This window comes from Poromitra crassiceps (assembly GCF_964638095.1).
Source record: "Poromitra crassiceps genome assembly, chromosome: 12".
Lineage (NCBI taxonomy): Eukaryota > Metazoa > Chordata > Actinopteri > Beryciformes > Melamphaidae > Poromitra > Poromitra crassiceps.
Window position 1 is genome coordinate 32,262,717 of NC_139632.1, and position 15,000 is coordinate 32,277,716.

The following is a 15,000-nucleotide window of genomic DNA, read 5'->3' on the forward strand; positions in this document are numbered from 1 at the left end:
GTGTACTATTGACAGACAGTGAGAGAGAGAGAGAGAGAGAGAGAGAGAGAGAGAGTAAAATAAGGTTGCACACACACACACACACACACACACACACACACACACACACACACACACACACACCTGCTGTCAGTGTGTTGACATCATAGGAGTGAGAGAGAGAGAGAGAGAGAGAGAGAGAGAGTAAAATAAGGTTGCACACACACACACACACACACACACACACACACACACACACACACACACACACACACACACACACACACACACACACCTGCTGTCAGTGTGTTGACATCATAGGAGTGAGAGAGAGAGAGAGAGAGAGACAGTAAAATAAGGTTACACACACACACACACACACACACACACACACACACACACACACACACACACACACACACACACACACACACACACACACCTGCTGTCAGTGTGTTGACATCATAGGCCGTCAATAGGAACATTACCCAGGAGGCCGTGCACTCGGCCCATTGGGCCCCGCTGATGGATTAGTACCATAAGCAGCCAGCGGGGGAGCCGGAGCAGCTCCACTAGATCAACACTTTACCTCGTAGATGAGCTGATTTACTCCTGAAAGCCATCAATCTCCACGCAGAGAGCGAGCAGACAAGATGCGCCTAATTTCCCATCTCTGCACAGTCAAGCGCTGGCTATGACAATTTAACACCTTCTTAATACATAACCTTACAAACAGGTGAGTGTTGGTGACAGTTCTGCCTTCTTAATACATAACCTTACAAACAGGTGAGTGTTGGTGACAGTTCTGCCTTCTTAATACATAACCTTACAAACAGGTGAGTGTTGGTGACAGTTCTGCCTTCTTAATACATAACCTTACAAACAGGTGAGTGTTGGTGACAGTTCTGCCTTCTTAATACATAACCTTACAAACAGGTGAGTGTTGGTGACAGTTCTGCCTTCTTAATACATAACCTTACAAACAGGTGAGTGTTGGTGACAGTTCTGCCTTCTTAATACATAACCTTACAAACAGGTGAGTGTTGGTGACAGTTCTGCCTTCTTAATACATAACCTTACAAACAGGTGAGTGTTGGTGACAGTTCTGCCTTCTTAATACATAACCTTACAAACAGGTGAGTGTTGGTGACAGTTCTGCCTTCTTAATACATAACCTTACAAACAGGTGAGTGTTGGTGACAGTTCTGCCTTCTTAATACATAACCTTACAAACAGGTGAGTGTTGGTGACAGTTCTGCCTTCTTAATACATAACCTTACAAACAGGTGAGTGTTGGTGACAGTTATGACCCCGTACCCAGTGGACTGAACTTCCTCCAGGACCTTATTAACTGACTAACACTTGGCCTTAGTGACCGGGGACATGACAAGCTCTGCTGCCTGCTGTCTGCTGCCTGCTGTCTGTGGGCGCGCGGCATCAGTCCCCTGACATCAGTTGAGCTATGAGAGGCCATAATGAGGAAGCAAATAGGACAAAATAGGCCTCTAAATAAAACATGGGGCGGAAAATAGAAAAGGGAGTGTGGTGTCCTTGGGAGAGAGTGACAGCTCCCCTCGTCTGCCCCCCCCCCTGCCTTCTCTGCATCCCCTCTCGGAAGCCTAAATGAGTTTTCCCGACACGCATCGAACGTTCCCGGGCTTTCTGCGCTCCGCCGCCCGGAACACGCAGGCGTCAGTAAACAATGAAATCTCTGGGCTGAAATTGAATTTATAACCGCATTACCTGCACAGATAACGTCTCTGAGTGGCGCCGCGATAAGAGCAATGGGATTTGATTTTCAGGTGTTTTATTGGTCCACTTTTTGGATAAGCCCTCCTCCCCCCCCTCCAGCCCCAAACATCCAATCTAATGGTGTGTGTGTGTGTGTGTGTGTGTGTGTGTGTGTGTGTGTGTGTGTGTGTGTGTGTGTGTGTGTGTGTGTGTGTGAGAGAGAGAGAGAGCGTGCTTGCGTGCGTGTTTTGGATGTACATGAGTGTCTGTGTGTGTGTGTTTGCATGCTTGAGGGCTGACTCAGTGTTAAGTGACAGTTGTTGGTTCACGACCAGCTTTTACACATCCCAACCCCCTCCCACCTTCCCCGCACCACCCCCCTCCCCGCCCACATAAACCCTGTCAGTATCAGTCAGCCTCAGCGCCTCTCCAGCCTGGGGGGTCTCAGACACACAACAGGGGGCTGTAAAAGCTGCCTGTGGGGCTTGTTAACGTTCCCTCACTACGGCAACTGGCTGGGGTGGGTCGGCCCTGCTGGGCCGCGTTCGACTGGCCCATCTCCTAAAGGATTCACTCTCTCTGTGTCTCCTAAAGGATTCACTCCCTCTGTGTCTCCCATTGTTTCCTTTTTCTATCTTTGTGTCTCGCCGGTTCAAGACCTTCAATACCTTCTCCCCTGGCTGTCTCGCCTCTATGCAGCTGTCATGTCCTCTTCCTCTACTCGTCCCACCCAACTACCAGCTGTGACTGTAGTTAAGTTGACTTCGGAGGAGCTGTGACTGTAGTTAAGTTGACTTGGGAGGAGCTGTGACCAGTGGCGGCCGGCCACTAGAGGGCGCCAGGGCGCCGCCCCACCTACCCACATAAAGGAGGGGGAAATAAAATGTATATATACAGTATATATATATATTTTTTTTTATTATGAGCGAGGTGAATATTAGATAGTGAGTAGCCTATATAATCTGCAATAAATATGTAGATTCATAATGATCTACATGTGTACTGTTTTGGGTCAACTACTTTCTGCCACGGACGCCGTCCGGGGACTTCCGGCTTCCACCAGTGCTAAGCCAGGATCTGTGTAAATTGCACATGCGCTGTTCGCTCTCAAAACAAAGGGATTCGGGGCGCTGGTATCTAGCGACCAGGTGGAGGTGGGGCCAGGTAGAGCGACGGCAATGCATTTTTGACGGACTCTCTATTTGCATGCACGAACGTGCTTTCCTCATAGGTAATGTAATGTAACATTCACATGCTGTGGGAAGTCCTTCTTCCAAAGTGTTTATGCCATGTGCTTTTCAAGTAAATATGGATGCTAAGGGAAGTTTGATCAGAGAGAGATCAGAGGGCTGCTGACCAGGTTACTATTTCTGTAATCTGCTCCGTGATTGATATGCCTACTAATCTGTTGCCCATATGATTCAGAAGGTAGCCTACTAGTAGGCTAACGTCCGTTACTACTTGCTTGATTTAGGGCTGGAGTGGATGATAATTCAATAGCCTATTATTGTTGTCTTTCAGTGGAATCATCGTGATGATATGAAGTTATTTTAATAGTGACATTTCTGCTGTCTAAATTGATGATGACAAGCAAATGTTACTTAAAAACTGATCAAATGAGGTATGGCAGGAATATTATTTGAAAATGTAAGGTTTGTTTGACATCACCATTCAGTTCAATGAGATGAACACTGATTTTGCATACGTGAAACATATGATATTGATATTGACAATAATCCTTATAATTATCATATTGATTTCAACCCCATTGTCCAGGCCTATATTTGGTACAGCCCTCCCTCGACAAAAATGCACCGGCCGCTACTGGCTGTGACTGTAATTAAGTTGACTTGGGAGGAGCTGTGACCGTAGTTAAGTTGACTTGGGAGGAGTTGTGACTGTAGTTATAAGTTGACTTGGGAGGAGCTGTGACTGTAGTTAAGTTGACTTGGGAGGAGCTGTGACCGTAGTTAAGTTGACTTGGGAGGAGCTGTGACTGTAGTTAAGTTGACTTGGGAGGAGCTGTGACCGTAGTTAAGTTGACTTGGGAGGAGCTGTGACCATAGTTAAGTTGACTTGGGAGGAGCTGTGACTGTAGTTAAGTTGACTTGAGAGGAGCTGTGACCGTAGTTAAGTTGACTTGAGAGGAGCTGTGACCATAGTTAAGTTGAGTTGGGAGGAGCTGTGACTGTAGTTAAGTTGCCCTTAGATTTGAAGCAAAATGTATGAATCAGAATGGAGCCACATGTCCATTCACTAACAAAGACCACACCACAATAAGATAAATTTAAATGGTTTATTTGGGGAAAAGGGTTTATCTCGACTTTAGTCATATAAAGATTGACTGAACTATTTTCATAATCAATTTACAATGACAAAAATGGTCCTGGATTGTCATGGAAATGTCATGGATCAGATTAAAAAATAAATCAGATTTTATATCGCTTTTTTGTTGTCAGGGAGGAATCTGACAGAGACAGCAACATGCCTGAATACAATCTCTGCCTTATCTCCCAATGGATTTGAAGAGAAGGCACCCTGGGCCGAATAACCCATCAAAACACTGCAATATGTCCGTATGCCCCATCCTCGCTATCAAGAGCATCATGAGATAGTAAACAAAACAAGATAGCTCACTCCTCCATTTCCCCGCGTATGATTGATGGTCAAAAACCAGTTTCTGTTGTCCTGCATCAAGATGGTGACTGAGCGGCGTTCAATACTCGCCACTGCAACAGAGAGATCACAATGCTCAGCGCAGCGCGTCCCCCGGGCCGCGGGCGGCGCCAGCGCCCATATGACGGCTGCCACTTCTGCTGATGCAGCCCGAGCGGAGACGCCTAACGTGACCTTTAGTGAATGCCACATCACATCAGGCCTGTTTGTCCCCCGCTGACATTATGCCGGGGCATGAAAAGGCTGTTCTGCAGGGGAGACACGCTGACGATGCCGGGGCAGGAAAAGGCTGTTCTGCAGGGGGGACATGCTGACGATGCCGGGGCAGGAAAAGGCTGTTCTGCAGGGGAGACACGCTGACGATGCCGGGCAGGAAAAGGCTGTTCTGCAGGGGAGACACGCTGACGATGCTGGGGCAGGAAAAGGCTGTTCTGCAGGGGAGACATGCTGACGATGCCGGGGCAGGAAAAGGCTGTTCTGCAGGGGAGACATGCTGACGATGCTGGGGCAGGAAAAGGCTGTTCTGCAGGGGAGACATGCTGACGATGCTGGGGCAGGAAAAGGCTGTTCTGCAGGGGAGACATGCTGACGATGCCGGGGCAGGAAAAGGCTGTTCTGCAGGGGAGACGCACTGACGATGCCGGGGCAGGAAAAGGCTGTTCTGCAGGGGGGACGCGCTGACGATGCCGGGGCACGAAAAGGCTGTTCTGCAGGGGAGACGCACTGACGATGCCGGGGCAGGAAAAGGCTGTTCTGCAGGGGGGACGCGCTGACGATGCCGGGGCACGAAAAGGCTGTTCTGCAGGGGAGACGCACTGACGATGCCGGGGCAGGAAAAGACTGTTCTGCAGGGGAGACATGCTGACGATGCCGGGCACGAAAAGGCTGTTCTGCAGGGGGGACGCGCTGACGATGCTGGGGCAGGAAAAGGCTGTTCTGCAGGGGAGACGCACTGACGATGCCGGGGCAGGAAAAGGCTGTTCTGCAGGGGAGACGCGCTGACGATGCTGGGGCAGGAAAAGGCTGTTCTGCAGGGGAGACATGCTGACGATGCTGGGGCAGGAAAAGGCTGTTCTGCAGGGGAGACGCACTGACGATGCCGGGGCACGAAAAGGCTGTTCTGCAGGGGGGACACGCTGACGATGCCGGGGCACGAAAAGGCTGTTCTGCAGGGGAGACACACTGACGATGCCGGGGCAGGAAAAGGCTGTTCTGCAGGGGAGACATGCTGACGATGCTGGGGCAGGAAAAGGCTGTTCTGCAGGGGAGACATGCTGACGATGCTGGGGCAGGAAAAGGCTGTTCTGCAGGGGAGACGCGGGGACGAACGTCGAACGTCCCCCCGGTGACAAAACCTGAGGACGTGCTGTAATCCTGATGGACACGGGGAGGACTTTGAAGGCTCTGCGTCTGGTTTTGCGTCGACTGTTTTTCTCTGTGTTCTTTGGCGATAAAGTGCTGAGACAACTCACCCCGACTGGCATCATTAGTCCAATCATCAAACAATTCTCTGCTCACATCAGAAATCCCTCTATAAAGCCATAACAAGCACAGACTCTATATAACCAGTGGGCATGGAGAGGCAGGCGGGGGGAGTGAAGTTCACGCTTGGCGGGCATCACTGCGGCGGTGGCTTGTGGAGGCAGGTCCTTGGCACACTTTCAGACGAGACGCGGGGCTATAAAAGCCATTGGCTCCTGCCACACCTGGACCCCACCCTGTCCCGCGGCCTGGTTCCTATTTAACAGCATCACATGCAGGATATTACTCAGGGCTTTTCGCCGTCTGTGAGGTACAGCTAACCTCTGAAGCAGAGGGGGGAGGGGAGGGGGGAGGGGAAAGTATGCAGGCCGCCGGTTGCTTTTTATTGGGGAAATAATGGCCTATTGAGAGGTTGGGTATTTAATGAGCAACATAATAGGCCCTGTAGTAACACATCTGCTCTGAACAGTCATTTCCTCAGCTTTCAAAGGCTGCTGCTCCACTTGATTTCTCTGCTTTTCATTCATGGCAGCATTGCTACACCGGTAAGACATAAAACACTAATGTGCTGTCGGGGCTCCGTGCTCCCACCTCCACCACACTCCACGGCCAATGAATGTAGACTTCCTATCCCAAATTGACCTCAAATCTATCGCTGTCCAATCCGATTCCAGCGTCCTCCACAAACACCCCTCCCACCCCTGCGATCAATTGTGTTTAATGTATTAAAGACACTCACCACAACCAGCGCAACCTTTGGCCCACGCACAGATCAATGTCTCGTTAGACCACTAATGATCATTCATTGACTAATCAGATCTGTATCAACCTCTTGTAGAACATTGATTGGCCCCTGGCCTCTCCAGTGCTCTGTGCAGTATGGAGCCAGCACACCATGCAGCACAGGGAGACAGCAGCTGTACGTCTCGAGGAATGGGATGATGAAAAAGGCCCTGGTGAGAAGGGACAGAATCCTAACCTCAAATTGACTCATTGTGAAGCACCTCAGGCCAAAGCCCTTTTCTTCTGCCCTAAGATCAATGGATGTAACCTCTCTGACCACAGGTCAATCAGTGCACAACCTCTCTCTCTCTCTCTCTCTCTCTCTCTCTCTCTCTCTCTCTCTCTCTCACTGTGTCGCTCTCTCTCATCTTCTCCATTACTCTCTACAATTGTTCCATCAGGTGCGGGCGTGGCCCTGCATGTCTCCGTCCAATCATCTGCTTGATGGAGGAGAGTGGACTGGGTAGCCATGCCACCGTGTCCCTCGGTCCACGTTTGCCTTCTCAGGACCGGAGGGCTGAGATGGAACCCTGCCTCCACTGTGCTCTGTGTGTGCGTGTGCGTGTGTGTGTGTGTGCGTGTGCGTGTGCGTGTGTGTGTGCGTGTGTGTGTGTGTGTGTGTGTGCCTAAGGCTGAACCCTGCCTCCACTGTGCTCTCGCCAATCAATCTGCTCCTCATTGAGATGCATGGCTCAATGATGTTTGATACTGATGTACAGAGCGGGTGGCAGTGCGAGTCAGAGGGAAAGTGAGGACTGTCCTTGGTGACTATTTGCATTGCAAGCAGGCTACATGCCTTTAAAGACTTCTACAGTGGTTCTCAAACTTTGTTTTTACGCCAAGGAGCCCTAAACTAATTAGACCACAGAGCCCCATTTGATAAGAATTTGTCCCAGGGTCCCCCATCTGACAGGCTTTTTGCTTTGAGATGTTTTCTTACAGAAAGTGTATGAAACCCAGGACCAAAATAGTCATGCATTCTGTCCTGTTACTTTTGGATGGAAGTTGGATTTTAGTGAAAATAATTACTCCCCTTTTTCCCGGCGAGCCCCTGGAACCCCGTCAAGGACCCCTGGACCCCACTTTGAGAACCACTGTTCTATGATCATCATCTCCAAACGCTGAGATGAAGTAAAGGCTATATACTCTGGGCAGCAACATGCCAAAGCCACACTTTGACGTTGGTTTGCTGACTGCTGTCTGTCAAAATCACCAGAGTCTTATTGGATCAAGAAGACAGCGGGCAGGGATAGAGCTGTTCAGCGGTGGCCTGTCACTCATTCTGATGCTGTCATTCACTCTGACGCCTCCAACCTGCGACGGTCTGACAGGCTGAAATATACACAGAGCCAACACTGTCACACTGTGTCACACTGTGAGGACTGGCACTGTCACACTGTGTCACACTGTGAGGACTGGCACTGTCACACTGTGTCACACTGTGAGGACTGACACTGTCACACTGTGAGGACTGGCACTGTCACACTGTGAGGACTGGCACTGTCACACTGTGAGGACTGGCACTGTCACGCTGTGAGGACTGGCACTGTCACACTGTGAGGACTGGCACTGTCACACTGTGAGGACTGACACTGTCACACTGTGAGGACTGACACTGTCACACTGTGAGGACTGGCACTGTCACACTGTGAGGACTGACACTGTCACACTGTGAGGACTGACACTGTCACACTGTGAGGACTGACACTGTCACACTGTGAGGACTGGCACTGTCACACTGTGAGGACTGGCACTGTCACACTGTGAGGACTGACACTGTCACACTGTGAGGACTGGCACTGTCACACTGTGAGGACTGACACTGTCACACTGTGAGGACTGACACTGTCACACTGTGAGGACTGGCACTGTCACACTGTGTCACACTGTGAGGACTGTTAGGACTGGGAACTCTCTTGCCACACTTGAGGCGATCACTTGACATATTGAGTTTTACTTTAACTTGAACTTCTAGTGAGAAGAAGTTTTGACTTTTGTTCTTCAGTTTTCCTCCTGCTGCCTTGTGAGGCAGCGAGATCACGATTACACAAGAAATCCCTCTGACCACGCTCCTATTGGTTTGAATCCCAACCACCAGTGGGCTGGACCAATCAGCGTCCAGAGGCAGCTAGCTATGGGCGGGCTTTGGTGTGACAACAGCGAGAAGTGAGCTTGTGATAGACGTGATAGACGGATGGTTCATCCAATCACCTGCCAGGTAATTTTTGAAAGTGTCTGCCTCTTTCAAACGGTTTCCTGAGTGAGTTCCCAGATGGTTATGTGAAGACAAACCATCTGGCAGAGTCAGGTTACCCTGCTGCTGTCATCATGAAAAGCCCTAATGTATATAATAACCCTAATGTGGTTTGGGACAAGTGACACAAATCAGATTTGGAGCGTCCAGACTCATAAAACCAATCTGGATAGAATCATGAAGAGGTCATTCAAGTTCACAAATTGGATTTGGCCTCCTAGTGTGAACATGGCCTAACATGCTCCTAAAACAACAAAAGGGATCATTACATCACTATCACTTTCATTACATCATTACATCATTACATTACATCATTACTTTCATTACATCACTTTCTGTACACAACATTCTGCCTTTGCTCGCAGGCCTGACAGATACCATTTCCCTTTCTTAAAACACAACTCGAGTTTCTCATAATCATCCAACTCAAACAAGGCTAGGTGGGAAACCTAGTATAAAGGCCAGCGCGAGAAAGCGTTCACGAGCATCGGCACACAAATCGGACTGGACAAAGCCAGATATAGGGCCCGCTTGTGCTGGGCAAAAAAATCAAGGAGGACATTATTATACTGCATTTTGTATATTATGTGATACAAAATATTATAACATGATGTTAAAGTATATATTATATTATATTTGATGTATATTTAGTGTAAAATTATTTTCTTGTGGTAAAGAATCCTTGCAGCTCTATTACACACTAGTTTCATGGTATAGGTGGCCTTTATAGTGCACTATAAAGTGTTGGGCTAGTAATACAAATCTATAGCTTCTGTCATTATTGTCTCAATCACTTTATCAATGTGAGTGTGTGTGTGTGTGTGTGTGTGTGTGTGTGTGTGTGTGTGTGTGTGTGTGTGTGTGTGTGTGTGTGTGTGTGTGTGTACGTGAGTGTGTGTGTGTGTGTGTGTGTGTGTGTACGAGAGTGTGTGTGTGTGTGTGTGTGTGTGTGTGTGTGTGTGTGTGTGTGCGTGCGTGCCTGCGTGCGTGTGTGTGTGTGTGTGTGTGTGTGTGTAAATGAGGTGATATGAAGAAGCTAATAGACAAATCAAAGTCCCTCGTTAGACAGTAATTAGTCTGGCTCTCAAAGTACACATCACTATTACTCGACTCACTGATTAATGTCTCTCTCTCTCCCTCTCTCTCTCTCTCCCTCCATCTCTCTCTGTCTCTCTCTCTCCCTCCATCTCTCTCTCTCTCTCCCTCCATCTCTCTCTGTCTCTCTCTCTCCCTCTCTCTCTCCCTCCATCTCTCTCTCTCTCTCCCTCCATCTCTCTCTGTCTCTCTCTCTCCCTCCATCTCTCTCTCTCTCCCTCCATCTCTCTCTCTCTCTCTCTCTCTCTGTTGCATTATTTATTCCCTCCCATCACTTCTCTCCATTTCTTCTCCTCCCACCACCTCTCTCTTTCTCTCAATTAGTGGTCAATAAGGAGAAACTGAGAGGCTTGTTCTGTTGCTGACATCATGTACTCAACTTTTCCAAACAGTCCTGAACAAACAGCATGTCAGTGTGGAACGCCCCACTCACCGAACAAACAGCATGTCAGTGTGGAACGCCCCACTCACCAAACAAACAGCATGTCAGTGTGGAACGCCCCACTCACCGAACAAACAGCATGTCAGTGTGGAACGCCCCACTCACCAAACAAACAGCATGTCAGTGTGGAACGCCCCACTCACCAAACAAACAGCATGTCAGTGTGGAACGCCCCACTCACCAAACAAACAGCATGTCAGTGTGGAACGCCCCACTCACCAAACAAACAGCATGTCAGTGTGGAACGCCCCACTCACCAAACAAACAGCATGTCAGTGTGGAACGCCCCACTCACCGAACAAACAGCATGTCAGTGTGGAACGCCCCACTCACCAAACAAACAGCATGTCAGTGTGGAACGCCCCACTCACCGAACAAACAGCATGTCAGTGTGGAACGCCCCACTCACCCAAGACAACAACTACACAGCCTCACACCCTGTCAGCACACACTTACATATTTGATCGGTCAGCACCATTATTGGCAGCAACAGTCAAGCAAAATCCCACTCTGAGATACACTTTAACATTTCTTATTATGTATCATCAGTTTGTGCTGTTCAATGCCAGTTACTTTCTGATCTGTTGTAATTCACTTTTTTTGGCGAACCCATCCCTCAACCTGTCTCGTCTACTTCTAGTAGGAGTAGAAGTCTTCTAGGTACGTTCATGATTCCGTACGTTTCTAAGAATGTCTTTTGACAACACGGTTGTCATGGTGACAGCCTGCTGCATCCAGCTGTTGGTTTGACGTCTCATCTTAGGTGATGAGAGAAGTGTGAACACAAAGTAAGAGCAACAGAACGAGACTTTTTCCAGGTGGAGAAAAGAGGAGAAAAGAAGAACTGTATGCCTTCAGGCTCTTACTCAAAACACAAGATTGCACATCCTGCCGACGAAATTCCTCGCTGTCAGGTGAAAAGCAGCGGCTGGCGACACATGTGTCAGAGGCAGCATGTGCTAGTCTACAACTCTCCCCGGATTGGCAGAGGGGGCGGAGCAATGACCGGGATAGCAGGGGGAATTGGCCAAATCCAATTGAGGAGGAAATGGGGTGGGCGAAAGGACTTGACAAACACACACACACACACACACACACACACACACACACACACACACACGCGCGCACACAAGCACAAACGCACACACGCACACACACACACACACACACACACACACACACACACACACACACACACACACACACACACACACACACACACACACACACACACACACACACAGATTTGTTTTAAATAATAAATTAGTATCTCTTCCTCTTCTTTGTGTATAATTGTTGAACATTTCTTCAAACAGCTCTTCAAACTACATCAGACATTTTTTCCAGGTGAAATAAGACAAATGGTAATAAACCACCATCAACAAAATGAACCCAGAAATCCAAGTTGCATCACAAATAACTGTTTTTCCAACAGTATGAAAGTATTTGAGGGTGGATCTTGTATAGAGTGAAGCAGATATGGGGCTGCTACAGAAGAAGAAAACACAGCCACCTGCCTTGCCTTCCCCTCACACACCTGTCCCACATGCAGCCCGGGCAGGCCAGGTGAGAAGCTGTGAGGAACCGGCTCCCTGCAGATCAGGAGAGATAAGCCACCTCTCCTCCAGATAACATCTGATACTGTCACAAACACCATGGACACCGCTGCAGGTACGAGGGGGACCACAGCCACCTGGTGCTCTACCATACTGATGTGTTTGGGTTAGTCACACTTCCTATGGGATGTTATTGTGTCTGCCTGGATGGAGAAACAATTACTGCAAATGACGATGCTTTTTATCTTCAGATAGTCAGATGCTTTTTATCTTCAGATAGTCAGAGGCAAAGATAGCGATTATTGAGAAGATGATCTCCACTAACCTGCACACAAAAGGGAGGGGAATCAGGGAGGTTTAAACCACAGACTTTTCAGTCTCATTGTATTCCTTACATGGGAAATATTGAAAGGTGATGAAATGTTGGGGTACAACTTTTTATTTAGAATCTAGAAAAACACGTCTAAATTAGCAAATTATTCCTAGTGTGTTTTCACCTGCTTACAGAAGGGACAGATTTACAGTAAGTATACTTCTTTTCTTTTTCAAACATTCCTGTGACTGTTTATTGACACTATAGGATTGACCAATCCTGAGAGAGGACCACAAGACTGACCAATCCTGAGAGAGGACCACAAGACTGACCAATCCTGAGAGAGGACCACAAGACAGAGCATCAAGCATGAATCCTAATGCATGAACAAGCTGCAACATGGCACGGGGCAGCCCGCACTACTCTGCCTCTGCCAGGGGGTGGAGCAACAACTAGGATAGCAAGGGTAATTGGCCAAGTACAATTGGGGACGGGGAGAAAAGTGGAGAAAAAAAATGAAAAAACGTTAGCACATAAAAAATGCGATGTGAACAGATTTGCAGCTATATGGCCTGATTGATGAAAGCCATTGTGTGCTTTAATCACTAGGCTGTAAAGAAAGGTCAGCGGAAAGTCATGTTTGTGTTTTTGTTGAGTGTTTCTTGGAGGAAAAGGGCACAGCACCATCAGCAGCACAGCACCATCCCTGGGTGCTGCGCGGGGTTTCCCAGCAGCAGACTAGATCTCTCCGCAGCCCTGAAGCCTCGCTGAGGGAATGAGATCCTGGACTTTAATATAGAGTTCAGCTGAGCGGAAGGTTGCAGCCTGTGTGGCATGTAGGCTGTGTAGCCTTGGAGAGCGCAACGCGGTGTGAGATGTTACACACGGCTCTGTGTAGCCTTGGAGAGCGCAGCGTGGTGAGAGCGCCCGTCGTCAGCCGACACGGGAGGACAAAACAGCCTGTGGCGGGATAGATCTTCTGCCCTGTGTTCTCCTTCAACAGGGTCACACAGGCCAGCTCACAACATCAGGAGCTCTGAGCTCAGCTAATGAGCCTGGACCCTCTCCATGGAGACTGTGGCCGAGCCAGGTCCTCCAGCCCACCCAGAGCAACACCAACTGGCATTCTAGATCAAACTGATGATATGCAATGAAAAGATGTACGTCTTTGCTTAAAGCTGCTTATACGAGGGATCAGCCGAGCAGCATCTTGGAAAAACAAACCACGTCACTGGGTGGCAACGGCAATGGAAACCTATGGAGCCTGAGTTTGAGTGTCTGACTCTAGCCGGCTGACCGTGTTTACAATTTGAAAACTGCGACAGTTCACACAACTTTAACACGACATGCATATTACATCAAACTCTTGAGCTAATTCTGCTCTCACTCAGAATGTGAAAATATAAGTTATATGATGTATAGTTTTTGAGATATTAACGTTTGTTTGGCACAACTCATACTAGTTTTGGGTGGCAGTAACATCAGGCTAATTCATCCTATATTGTAATCAAACGTGTTAAGCACAGAGACGGGCAGTCACGGTGCAGTGTCATATAGAGTTCACAGACTTGATTTTGAAGTATTTATTGTTCTTTATGTTAAAAGTATTACACCCATTACAACAGCAATATAACCAACTTCAGCTCACTGTCCTACATTTGGATGAGAACATGTTTTAAATCAGCTCTGAACTGTACAGGTTGATTAAAGGAACAGTTCACCCACGAATGAAAATTGTGTGAACTTTTCGGGTGAACTGTTCCTTCAAGGCAGATATACAGGATAATGGTACTGCAATAAAAACATATGCCTGCATAATTTGTGGCATCCCAACCACACTATTAGAGGTGGGCGATACTGTCATATCTGATTCTTAATAATAATAATCATAATAAAAAGGTGGATATCATTATATCAATGTAAGCCTAGTTTCAAACAGGATGACACCTCAGTGCCTGTGTCTGCGTGACCTTACAGGGTGACTTCTCCCTCCAGCTAGTGGGATGACCATTCCATGTGTTATAAAGGCATCATCTGCATAGAGACAAACCATGCTATGCATCCCATAATCACTGGCTGATTGATTTATCATTGCATGAATAGGGTCACGACCAAAAACAATAGCATGTGTAAAACAGTGAGCCCGCTCTGACTCAGCACCACAGGCTCACAGCAGGCCCACTCAGGCCCGCTCAGGCCCGCCAAGCACTGCCTGTGTGGTCTATGGGGACAATTAGCTGAATCTCCATACTAATGGCTGCTCGTAATGGAGACTGCTGTGTCTGCCAGCCAGCGTGAGGGAAGGTTTGCATACGCGCATATCCACTGGTGCGTGTGCCTTCCTGTGTGTGTGTGCGTGTGTGTGTGTGTGTGTGTGTGTGTGTGTGTAGTTGAGTCTCTGCCTGCCCTCCAGTGTGTTTCTGAGGGTGTGTACTTTTGTGTAGCAGTTCACCCTGAATTCCACTGTGTTTATGTATTTGTGTGTGTCTGTCAGTGTGTGTGTGCCAGTGTGTGTGTGTGTGAGTGTGTGTGTGTGTGTGTGTGTGTGTGTGTGTGTGTGTGTGTGTGTGTGCTGAGTAGGCCATGAGGTGAACCACACCCCCACACCCCCCTCCCCCATATCCCCTCACCCCCCCTCCCCCTTAGCTTGCGGCCCTCACCCTGGTCCACGGCCACTCATTAGCAGCAT

General features: G+C 48.4%; 1 protein-coding gene across 1 annotated transcript in view; it reads right to left on the reverse strand.

Moving 5' to 3' along the window:
• rnf220b (ring finger protein 220b) overlaps positions 1 to 15,000 on the reverse strand; it is a gene marked incomplete at both ends in the record, with an annotated part of 45,152 nt that overhangs the window by 19,717 nt on the left and 10,435 nt on the right. The gene's annotated exons all lie outside the window — the stretch shown is intronic.